A 13,383-nucleotide genomic window follows, 5' to 3' on the forward strand; every position below is an offset into this window, starting at 1 on the left:
AATAATTAAACGCAACTCTGAAAATTAGGAACTCGACGAAGGTAAGGAGTCAGGTATAAACCTTAAGTTTGATTGTGTTAAATCTTTTCTGGATACCGATGCTTTTCGTGAATTTAGCACTAAATATGGACTTGACTCTGAGATAATAGCTTCTTTCTGTGAATCATTTTCTACTCATGTTGACCCCCCCCTAAGGAGAAGTGGTTTAAATATCATCCTCCAATTGAAGTGAAAGTAGTAGAACCTATTGAAGTTGAAGAAGAAACTATTACTTATAATGTTGAGCATATTGTTTCTACTGCTTATATTGAGAAACCGCCTTTCCCTATTAGAATAAAGGAACATGTGAAAACTTCAACTGTGGTTTGTAAGAGTTATACTAGAACACCTACACCCCAAACAAATTAAAGTTGAACCTAGTATTGCTATGGTTAAAGATCTCCTGGTCGATAATATTGATGGGCATGTTATTTACTTCTGTGATGGAGCTGCTAGAATTGCTAGACCTGATGAAAAAGATAAACATAGACCTGTTGTTGGCATGCCTATTGTTTCTGTTAAAATAGGAGATCATTAATTGTTATCATGGCTTATGTGATGTGGGTGCTAGTGTGAGTGCAATTACCTTTACCCTATATCAAGAAATTATGAATGATATTGCACCTGCTGAGATAGAAGATATTGATGTTACTATCAAGCTTGCTAATAGAGATACTATATCACCAATTGGGATTGTTAGAGATGTTAAAGTCTTGTGTGGGAAAATAAAATACCCTACTGATTTTCTTGTTCTTGGTTCCCCACAAGTCAATTTTGGTCCCATTATATTTGGTAGACCTTTCTTGAACACTATTAATGCTAAGATAGATTGCGAGAAAGAAACTGTTACTGTAAGTTTTGGGGATGTGTCTCATGAGTTTAATATCTCTAAATTTCGTAGAAACCCCCATGAAAAAGAGTTTCCTAGTAAAGATGAAATTGTTGGTCTTGCTTCTATTGCTGTGCCTCCTACTGATCCTTTAGAACAATATTTGCTAGACCATGAAAATGATATGTCTATGAATGAAAGGAAGAAATTAGATGAAATATTCTTTAATCGAATGCCTGTTTTGAAACACAACTTGCCTGTTGAGATTCTTGGGTATCCTCCTCCACCCAAGGGTGATCCCGTGTTTGAGCTTAAACAATTACCTGATACTCTGAAATATGTTTATCTTGATGAAAAGAAGATATATCATGTTATTATTAGTGCTAACCTTTCAGAACATGAAGAAAAGAAATTATTGAAAACTCTGAGGAAGCACCGTGCTACTATTGGATATACTCTTGATGATCTTAAGGGCGTTAGTCCCACTCTATGTCAGCACAAAAATAATATGGAGCCTGATGCTAAACCAGTTGTTGATCTCCAACGATTGTTAAATCCCAAGATGAAGGAAGTGGTGAGAAATGAAATACTAAAGCTTCTGGAGGCAGGTATAATTTATCCTATTGCTGATAGTAGATGGGTAAGTCATGTTCATTGTGTCCCTAAGAAGGGAGGTATTACTGTTGTTCCTAATGATAAAAATGAACCGATTCCACATAGAATTGTTACAGGTTATAGAATGGCAATTGATTTTAGAAAATCAAACAGAGCCACTAGGAAAGACCACTACCCTCTACCTTTATTGATCAAATGCTAGAAAGACTATCCAAACATACACACTTTTGCTTTCTAGATGGTTATTCTGGCTTTTTTCAAATACCCGTGTCAAAAGAGGATCAAGAAAAGACTACTTTTACTTTCCCTTTCGGTACCTTTACTTATAGACGCATGCCTTTTGGTTTATGTAATGCACCTGTTACCTTTCAAATATGTATGACTGTTATATTCTCTGACTTTTGTGAAAAGATTGTTGAGGTTTTCATGGATGATTGCTCCGTTTACGAAACTTCTTTTGATGATTGCTTAAGCAACCTTGATCGAGTTTTGTAGAGATGTGAAGAAACTAATCTTGTGTTGAATTGGGAGAAGTGCCACTTTATGGTTAATGAAGGTATTGTTTTGGGGCATAAAATCTGCGAAATAGGTATTGAAGTTTATAAAGCTAAAGTTGATGCTATTGAAAAAATGTCGTGTCCTAAAGATATCAAAGGTACAAGAAGTTTCCTTGGTCATGCTGGTTTCTATAGGAGGTTTATTAAAGACTTCTCTAAAATTTCTAGGCCTCTCACGAATCTCTTCCAAAAAGATGTTCCATTTGTTTTTGATGATGATTGTGTAGAAGCATTTGAAATTCTTAAGAAAGCCTTGATTTTTGCACCTATTTTTGAACCACCTGATTGGAACCTACCCTTTGAAATTATGTGTGATGCTAGATTATGTTGTTGGTGTTGTTCTAGGTCAAAGAGTTGATAAGAAATTGAATGTTATTCATTATGCTAGTAAAACTCTAGACAATGCTCAAAGAAATTATGCTACTACTGAAAAAAATAGCAGTTGTCTTTGCTTGTGATAAGTTTAGACCCTATATTGTTGATTCTAAAGTAACTGTTCACACCGATCATGCTGCTATTAAATACCTTATGGAAAAGAAAGATGCTAAACCTAGTCTTACTAATTAGATGGGTTCTCTTACTGCAAGAATTTGATTTGCATATTATTGAAAGAAAGGGAGCTGAGAACCCCGTAGCAAACAACTTGTCTAGGTTAGAGAATGTTCTTGATGACCCACTACCTATTGATGATAGCTTTCTTGGTGAGAAACTAGCTGTCACTTCTCATAATACTCCATGGTATGCTGATTATGCTAATTACATTGTTGCTAAATTTATACCACCTAGTTTCACATACCAACAAAAGAAAAAATTCTATGATTTAAGACATTACTTCTGGGATGACCCACACCTTTATAAAGGAGTAGGTGGTGTTATTAAACGTTGTGTACCTGAGCATGAATAGGAATAGATCCTACGCAAGTGTCACTCCGAGGCCTACGGAGGACACCATGCTGGAAATAGAACTCAACACATGGTATTGCAATCTGGTTTTTATTGGCCTACTCTCTTCAAAGATGCTCGTAAGTATGTCTTGTCTTGTGATGAATGCTAGGGAATTGGTAATATCAGTAGACGTCAGGAAATGCCCATGAACTATTCACTTGTTATTGAACCATTTGATGTTGGGGTTTTGATTATATGGGACCTTTTCCTTCCTCAAATGGGTATACACATATTTTGGTCGCTATTGATTATGTTACTAAGTGGGTAGAAGCTATTCCAACTAGTAGTGCTGATCATAACACTTCCATTAAAATGCTTAAAGAAGTTATTTTCCGAGGTTTGGAGTCCCTAGGTATTTAATGACTGGTGGTGGTTCACACTTTATTCATGGTGCTTTCTGAAATTGCTTGTTAAGCCCATAATGGGCATGCCACTTATCTCTAGAACTAGAACATAAAGCTTATTGGGCAATTAAAGAGCTCAATTATGATTTCAAACTTTCCGATGAAAAGAGGTTATTTGACATTAGTTCACTTGATGAATAGAGAACCCAAGCCTATGAAAATGCCAAGTTGTTTAAAGAAAAAGTTAAAAGATGGTATGACAAAATGATACAAAAGTGTGAATTTAATGTCGGTGATCTTGTCTTGCTATACACCTCTCGTTTAAGATTTTTTTGCAGGAAAGCTTCTCTCCAAATGGGAAGGTCCTTATATTATCGAGGAGGTCTACCGTTCCGGTGCCATCAAAATCAACAATGCCGAAGGCACTAACCCGAAGGTGGTAAACGGGCAGAGAATAAAACATTATATCTCACGTACTCCCCTAAATGTTGAAACCAATATTATTAATACCATAACATCGGAGGAGTACATAAGGGAGACCTACCAGAACGTTTCAGACCCCGAAAAGGAATAGGTATGTGGTACAGTAAGTAAACCGACTCCAAAACTTTTCCAATGACAATTTTTCTCCGTTTTGGAATATTTAAAAAATTAGGAAAAATTAAAAGTAGTCCGAAGAGTGCATGAGGAGGCGACAAGCCTTGGGGGCGCGCCCTACCCCCTGGGCGCGCCCCTATAGCTTGTGGCCACCTCGTGTGCCCTACGGACTCCATTTTCTTGTGGAACACTTCTTTTGGTCGGTAAAAATTCATTATATAATCTCCCGAAGGTTTTGACCACTATACCACGACAAAATCCTCCATTCTTGTTTCGTGTTGTTTTGTCTAGCAGATCTGAAAATATGTCGTCCCAAGAGTCGGAGGGAGAGAGCTATGTAGCCGATTATATCACAAACCCGAAGCCCTATGGGGGTGTAGAGCGTTATGGTTGGACCATAGAGGAAGAAGAAGACTATGATCCGAAGGGAAAGGAAGAGACAAGTTCTGATGAAGAGGAAGCCCCACTACCCCAACCTGGGGACATGCACGTGGAGTTCAAAAAGTCAAGTCTCCCTAATAAAGCAAAGAAAACTAAGATCGAGTTTATCCCTTTTCGTCTCTGATGAGGACATGACTACCTTGGATACGACCAAAAATATTGCATACATGCATATTTGTCAGGTGATTTCTAGTGCAAACTATTCAATAGTCTATTTATGTTATCCAGAACAAAAATACTTCACACACTTTTGTGTTTTGTCTAATTGTAGGTGTATGGGACATTTGTACAATTCACATATGAAGATAAGGGAGAAAGAGATGTTTACTTGCTGTTCAAAAAGTTCTCTCACGTCACTTTTGGGCCAAGAGAAGATAGAGTCCAAGTCTCTCATGTTCTGGATTCAGATTCGGACTGCACAGACATACCTGACTCAAAACGCCAACAACTTTTTCATATGGACTCCGAATTGGATGATTATTTTTTTGTTGGAATCTAGATTTTGTGCTCTTTCCAACCCAATTGGATTCACCTTCAAATTAGTCCTGAGCGTTGAGATATCGATGAAACAATCAGACGCTGCAGCAGAATCTGAGTCAAACAACAAGTCCAAAGGTGTTGCATCACCTCCACTTGGGCCCATGAGCCTTGTACGACCTAGGGTTGGTTTTAGAATGCCTTGGGACGTTCTCCCACCTCCTTGGCCGCCATCCCTTCCTCCTATATAAGTAGATCCATCTAGTAGCTCTTTCCTTGTGATTTTTTTAGTTAAAAGTTAGCCAACGCAACTTCGTGTACTTCATCTGTGTCGAACGACCAGACCAAGACCATTTTAGGATCCCCACCATTATCAATACTTAATCAATATTCGCAATATTCAGATTGCTTTATCATATTCTTGCTTGTTCTTCGATTGCTTGCAGGAATAGACCTTCGTGGTCAGGTTGATTGTGCTCCAGCGTGGTCAATAACCTCTCGGAGTTGGTTTAGCGATTGCTAAGGCGCAACATCGTGCACATTTGTAGTTGGATCATCAAACTCATCTTCACTAAATTTATAGTTATCATCTCATCGAAAGATCGGGACACCCCGCCTCTATCAAGTGGTATCAGTTTTCAGGTTGCTCGGTGAGAATTTCCAGTTTTCCCTAGATTAGATTTATTTTCTTACCTATTGTCTAGTAAAAAGCCACAAAAAAAGTTAGATATATTCATCGTTTGTCCAAGCCAGTCTGAGCCTTTGCAATTTTCTTTTCATTGTATGCATTATTGAATTATCGGTTGCATCGCCGTGTCGAGTTGCTGGTCTTAGTGTCTAGTTCGTTTAGAGTTTCGAGTTCTGCTCACATTAGTCACGCCGGCGCTGCACCGTTATCGCTTCCGCTGTCCACCACTCATCCATCAATTTCCACCACGTGCTACCCATCGTTCATTGTCATAATCATAGTTGAGATTGTTCACATCTTCACTTGATCCAATCTGCATCTTATCTAGTTTATTTTGGAAAGAGTGAGAGAGAAAAAAAAAGACGAAAAAAAAGAGAAAAAAAAAAGTAAAAGAAAAGTCAGAGAAAAAAAAGAGAGAAAGAAATAGAAAAAAATGTGAGAAAAAAAACGAAGAGAAAAAAAAACAAAATTCGGATCTATCTAGACTCAATCTCGTAGTTGAATTCGGATTGGAATCTGTTTTGTGCACTGTTCAGTAAAACAGGCATAACTTCCTCATATGAAGTCCGTTTTGGCTCCACAAGTACTCAAATTAAAGCTAGCGACTAGACGCATCTGAATAGTTGCAAAAGCTAGTTCAATATTTTGCATCTCAAAATCAGCTTCTAAATAGGTATTTTTGCCCTCTGAAGTTCGCGCATACAGTTTGTTCCAGTTTTTCAGGCGAGTTTTCGAATTTTTTGACTCCTCATATCAATTCGGAATTGAGTGATTTTTTTTGCATTGGAAAGCTTGAGTTAGTAGCAAACTTTTCAAGGGGAAAGTTGGAGAGAGTTGTTATATATCCTGCTTGGCAGTTGTTATTCATCATTATCTTTACTGTCGTTGTGATCTTCACTTATATCTTGCTGTCCAGAGCTACTTATCCTTCATTGATGCTAGTTGTGCTATGCCGTGACCTCTTTAGTGTTCTAGGCTCGCGTCTCTAATCCGGTCTAGCCTAGGACCAGCACAGTACCGTTGTTGAGCATTTATTCAACATTGCATCTTTGAATTGATCATTGCTAATCTTTTGCTACCATATATAGCCAACCCAGCTCCACATATTTCTACACCGTATATACATACGTTCCCCTGGCAATCACTTTACACAATCTTCAGAGTTACTTGACACCGCTGGTTGCCTGTCACCACCTGCCGCATGGTAAGAACTTGTAAGATATTGATATTTGCTTACTGTGAGCACATTACAACCACATCCTAGTAGTTCATAGGAACATTATTCTCGAATTTTGTTTCTTGTTTCTACTAATCATGACAGGTACCGGAGATAGAAGTTTTTGGACGACGAACACATCTTCACCATCACAAGAGTTGGGACAACACACACAAGCACATGGCCAGGTTAGCTCTTTACCATCATTTGAGGATAGATTTAATCCTGCTATTTATCTAGCTTGGGAGCTTGAAGTAGAACAAGTTTTTAGTCACCATGACTTTTCTGAACTTGAGCGAGTACGAGCTGCCACTAGAGCATTTACTGGTTTTGCTTATGTTTGGTGGAGTGTGCATTGTAAGAAAAATATTGATAACCAACCCACAACTTGGAAAGATTTGAAAATGTAATGAGACAACAATTTTTCCCTCATTACTATCGTCGTGAATTGCTTCGCAAATTTGAACAATTTAAACAAGGCAATAACACTGTTCATGCTTACTACCAAGAGTTCAAATCTTATATGCATCATTGTGACATAGAAGAATCTTAGGATGATACAATGAATAGATTTTTTGGTGGTTTGAACCATGATATTCAGGCAAGATTTAGGTATCTTCCTCGTTGCATTACTGGTATGTATGTTCGTGCTTGTACCTTTGAGAGACAGTTACAGGACGATGCATTGGGTGACTACAACAACTACTATTCCAATTCATGCTCACTACCATCGGTTGATTCCTCCATCGTTGCACCTACTAGACCAGCCACACCTCAGATTGTGAGTGCGACATCATCTCAAGTGTATGGTACATTGTCATTGTCCATACCGACATCAGCTACGTCTTTGCGACAAGGTAATAGTAAAGGTATTGATGATATAACTTCACATGAGAATTATGCATCCCTAATTAACTTAAATACATCATGTGTTGAGTTACCTATTGATTTGAGCACGCCATCTATTTTAGAGAATCATGTTACTATCATGATTGCATCATGTGATCAAACAACTGAAATAGCAATAATTTTGAGTGCACCCATTGAATTAACTATTGATGCAAAAGAACCAATGTTTAATCATTTTGATATGACCTCTAATCTTGGTGATGATTCTGTGTCCATTGACTTACTGCATGTTTGCTTATTTAAGCATGTTGTAGCATGTAAATTTGATGCAAGTAAGGTTTATTCACCAATGTTGGGATGGTTTAATGATGAATATTGTCAATCTTTTGATAGGAATAAGAGCTTCACTTATATGTGCAAACTGAGTTGCAATATTTTCATGCCTTCTACTTATGATAATATTTTGGCTTTATATTTGATGATCTATGAAAGTTACTCATGTATACATGTGTCATATGTGCAAAAATCAAGGGAAGTAAAAATGGATGACATATACATATACAACATGTATACCTTGTCTCTTTTGTTAGCCACATTTCAGATTAAGCAACGCCGAGGACGGTTTGTTTTCAAAAAGGGGATGATGATGAGAACATGACTACCTTGGATACGACCAAAAATATTGCATACATGCATATTTGTCAGGTGATTTCTAGTGCAAACTATTCAATAATCTATTTATGTTATCCAGAACAAAAATACTTCACACACTTTTGTGTTTTGTCTAATTAGAGGTGTATGAGACATTTGTACAATTCACATATGAAGATAAGGGAGAAAGAGATGTTTACTTGCTGTTCAAAAAGTTCTCTCACGTCACTTTTGGGCCAAGAGAAGATAGAGTCCAAGTCTCTCATGTTCTGGATTCAGATTCAGACTGCACAGACATACGTGACTCAAAACACCAACAACTTTTTCATATGGACTCCGAATTGGGTGATTTTTTTGTTGGAATCTAGATTTTGTGCTCTTTCCGACCCAATTGGATTCACCTTCAAATTCGTCCTGAGCGTTGAGATATCGACGAAACAATCAGACGCTGCAGCAGAATCTGAGTCAAACAACAAGTCCAAAGGTGTTGCATCACCTCCACTTGGGCCCATGAGCCTTGTACGACCTAGGGTTGGTTTTAGGATGCCTTGGGACGTTCTCCCACCTCCTTGGCCGCCACCCCTTCCTCCTATATAAGTAGATCCATCTAGTAGCTCTTTCCTTGGGATTTGTTTAGTTAAAAGTTAGCCAACGCAACTTCGTGTAGTTCGTTTGTGTCCAACGACCAGACCAAGACCACTTTCGGATCCCCACCATTATCAATACTTAATCAATATTCGCAATATTCAGATTGCTTTATCATATTCTTGCTTGTTCTTCGATTGCCTGCAGGAATAGACCTTTGTGGTCAGGTGATTGTGCTCCAGCATGGTCAATAACCTCTCGGAGTTGGTTTAGCGATTGCTAAGGCGCAACATCGTGCACATTTGTAGTCGGATCATCAAAGTCATCTTCACCAAATCAATAGTTATCATCTCAACAAAAGATCGGGACACCCCGCCTCTATCAGTCTCTTGCAGGAAAACAAACAAAAACTATGTAAAAATATATTAAGGCTTGAGCAGGAGACCAATGACTTAAGGAAGGAAAATTCTATCCTCAAGCACAAGCTGAGGAAAAAGGACACTACATCAACAACCCCATCATCACCACCTCCGAACAAAGAGACATAAATACATGGGTATGGGGACTCCCCTTGGCTTGTGCCAAGCTTGGGGGAGGTGTCCTGGTATCGTATCACCATCACACCTTTACCTTTATCTTTTTCTTAGTTCGATCCTTTTGGTTATATCTCGGTTTGGTAGAATAAATTTTTTTAGTATAATCTAGCCTTGAGTTTTGCTTTATGTTCCCTCTATGTAATTGAGTCTGAGAGATATATAATAAAAATTAGTTTTGAGTTGACGGCTTTGCTTTCTTGCTATGATCATGAGAAAAATAAATAAAGAATAAAAGAAATAAAAGATTATATAATGATCTTATGGGAAGTGATGACTTCACATATAAGAAGTATGTTGCATGAAACTTGTTGATAGTTGACAAACATAGTTTTGGTCATTGTTGCAATTAATAGGAAATAATAAAGAAAGAGATGTCTCACATATAAATACACTATCTTGGACATCTTTTGTAATTGTGAGCACTCATTAAAATATTGCATGCTAAAAGGTTGATGTTGGACAAGGAAGACAATGTAATGGGTTATGTTTCTTTATATCCGAATAGAAGTTATATTATTATGGATCCTCCAACATGTTGAGCTTGCTTCTCACCCTTTGCTAGCCAAATCTTTTTGCACCAAGTAGAGATACTACTTGTGCATCCAAACATCCCTTAACCCAGTTTTGCCATGAGAGTCTACTATACCTACCAATGGATTGAGTAAGATCCTTCAAGTAAGTTGTCATCGGTGCAAGCAATAAAAATTGCTCTCTAAATATGTATGATCTATTAGTGCAAAGAAAAAAAGCTTTATACGAACTTGTGATATGGAAGAAATAAAAGCGACGGACTGCATAATAAAGTTCTTTATCACAAGCGGCAATATAAAGTGACGTTCTTCTGCATTAAGATTTTGTGCATCCAACTATAACAGCGAATGACAACCTCAGCTTCCCTATGCGAAGAGCCTATCTTTTACTTTTACCTTCTACCCTTATACAAGAGTCATGGTGTTCTTCACCTATTCCTTTTTACAGTTTTTCTTTTGGCAAGCACCTTATGTTGGGGGGCGATCCAAATATATATATCCACTCGGATGCAGATATTGATAAGCTATTATTGTTGACATTACCCTTGAGGTAAAGGGTTGGGAGGAAAAATTATGAGTCCCTATCTTTCTCTGTGTCCGACTGAAACTTTGATCTCATAAGTATCTCATGAGTGTTAGCAATTGTGAAAGACTAAATGATAGTTGAGTATGTGAACTTACTGAAAAGCTCTTATACTGACTCTTTCTTACGTCATGATAAATTGTAATTGCTTCATTGACTAAGATCATAGTTTGTTAGTTTTCAATAAAGTTCTTCTTTCATACTTTACCTTGTGAATGAATTGTTACTTTAGCATGAGAAGTTATATAACAATATGTTGCTATTCTAAAGATGTTCATGATGCCTTCATGTCCGTATTTTATTTTATCGACACCTCTATCTCTAAACATGTGGGCATGATTATCGATTTCGACTTTCGCTTGAGGACAAGCGAGGTCTATGCTTGGGGGAGTTGATACGTCCATTTTGCATCATGCTTTTATATTGATATTTATTGCATTATGGGCTGTTATTACCTATTTTGGTACAATACTTATGCCTTTTCTCTCTTATTTTACAAGGTTTGCATGAAGAGGGACAATGCCGGTAGCTGGAATTCTGGACTGGAAAAGGAGCAAATCTGAGAGACTTATTCTGCGCAACTCCAAAAGTCTTGAAAATTTACGGAGAATTATTTTGAAATATATAAAAAATATTGGGTGAAGAAAGTACCAGAGGGAACCCACCAGGTAGGCACAAGGGGGGGCCTACGCCCTAGGTGCGCCCCCTGTCTTGTGGGGCCCCTGGCAGGCCTCCGGTGCCCATCTTCTGCTATATGATGTGTTTTGACCTGGAAAAAATCATACGAAATCTTTCAGGATGAAGCGCCGCCATCTCGAGGCGGAACCTGGGCAGAAGCAATCTAGGGCTCCGACGGAGCTGTTCTGCCTGGGAAACTTCCCTCTAGGAGGGGGGAATCGAATCCATCGTCATCACCAACGATCCTCTCATCGAGAGTGGGGCAATCTCCATCAACATCTTCACCAGCACCATCTCCTCTCAAACCCTAGTTCATGTCTTGTATCCAATCTTTGTCTCAAAACCTCAGATTAGTACTTGTGGATTGCTAGTAGTGTTGATTACTCCTTGTAGTTGATGCTAGTTGGTTTATCCGGTGGAAGATCATATGTTCAGATCCTTAATGATCATTAATACTCCTCTAATTACGAACATGAATATGCTTTGTGAGTAGTTACGTTTTTTCCGGGGACATGGGAGAAGTCTTGTTATAAGTAATCATGTGAATTTAGTATTCGTTCGATATTTTGATGAGATGTATGTTGTCTTTCCTCTAGTGGTGTTATGTGAACGTCCACTACATGACACTTCACCATTGTTTGGGCCTAGCGGAAGCATTGGGAAGTAATAAGTAGATGATGGGTTACTAGAGTGATAGAAGCTTACACCCTAGTTTATGTGTTGCTTCGTAAGGGGCTGATTCGGATCCACATTTTTCATGCTATGGTTAGATTTATCTTAATTCTTCTTTCGTAGTTGTGGATGCTTGTGAGAGGGGTTAATCATATGTGGGAGGCTTGTCCAAGTAAGGGCAACACCCAAGCACCGGTCCACCCACATATCAAATTATCAAAGTAACGAACGCGAATCATATGAGCATGCTGAAAACTAGCTTGACAATAATTCCCATGTGTCCTCAGGAACGCTTTGCTTTATATAAGAGTTCGTCCAGGCTTGTCCTTTGCTACAAAAAGGATTGGGCCATCTTGTTGCTCCTTTGTTACACTTGTTACTTGTTACCCGTTACGAATTATCTTATCACAAAACTATCTGTTATTGATAATTTTAGTGCTTGTAGCGTTTCCTCCGCGAGGGTGAGTCTATCAATATTGGGGATATCGTCTCGTTTCCCTGTCACTTTGCTAGGGTTCGAGGTAGGATCCTGGTGACGGACACCATTGATGTGAGCTCGTCGGCGGGTGGCGGAGTTCCATCGTCGTCAGGGGATGTGGTGGTTGGGATCACTGGCAGGCCCGCGGGATGCACCATCTTCCACCTCTAACTGGGGGGCGAGGGATCCTAGGGCGCGTACCGGTCCACCATGACCCTGATGCTTGCCACGTGTTTTAAGAGAAATCGGACCACCATGGATCTCCTGCCCCTAGAGTTTCCCTGCGTTCCACGGATATAAAGAGAGATGCGAGGACCCCCTCCCCCATTTTGGATCTCAGCGAGAGCCTTTCCCACTTTTGGGACGCGCCGTTGGGAGCTAGATCTAGGGTTCACCAGTCTTTCTCGTGGTGGGAGGGGAAGATACACGGCGATCCTCGCTCGTTCGCTCAAGTTACTGCCTCCTCCCCGCCTCCTCTTCCTCCCACGGGCGGCATGAGGGGAGATGGGTTCGGCGTCGGGCGTTAAGGACGGCGAGCCAGGCGTTTCGACCGCGGCAGCAGTCGTGGCCGTGGCCCAACGTTTGGAAGCGCAAGACGAAGATAGGGGCCTTCTCGATGCTGAGAGGCTCTGGATCTAGGGATGCTGGGTTTGAGAAGTGGGAAGAGGCTGCCAGAGGCAAGCAGATTGCCCATCCGCACCAGGAGCGACGGGGAATGGATGAAGGGAGCAGGAATGACTCGCGCGGAGCTGATCCTACTCCACCTTGACCATGCGATCTTCCTGTTCATGCTAGTAACACTGCTCCCCTTCCTGAACCCTGCCAGATCTGCAATATGAGAGGGCACCCTACTGCTAGATTCCCTCAGGCTATGTGTGATAGATGCAAGAACAGAGGGCATCTTGCTGTGATTTGCACCGAGTTTCTGCCATGGGAGCATGTCCCTGTGATGTGTGCATTTCAGAGCAAGGGGCAAAGATTTTTCTATATTCCTGATTTTAGCATTGATAGGC

The sequence above is a fragment of the Triticum dicoccoides genome, chromosome 5B (genome assembly GCF_002162155.2).
Source record: "Triticum dicoccoides isolate Atlit2015 ecotype Zavitan chromosome 5B, WEW_v2.0, whole genome shotgun sequence".
Taxonomy (NCBI): Eukaryota; Viridiplantae; Streptophyta; class Magnoliopsida; order Poales; family Poaceae; genus Triticum; species Triticum dicoccoides.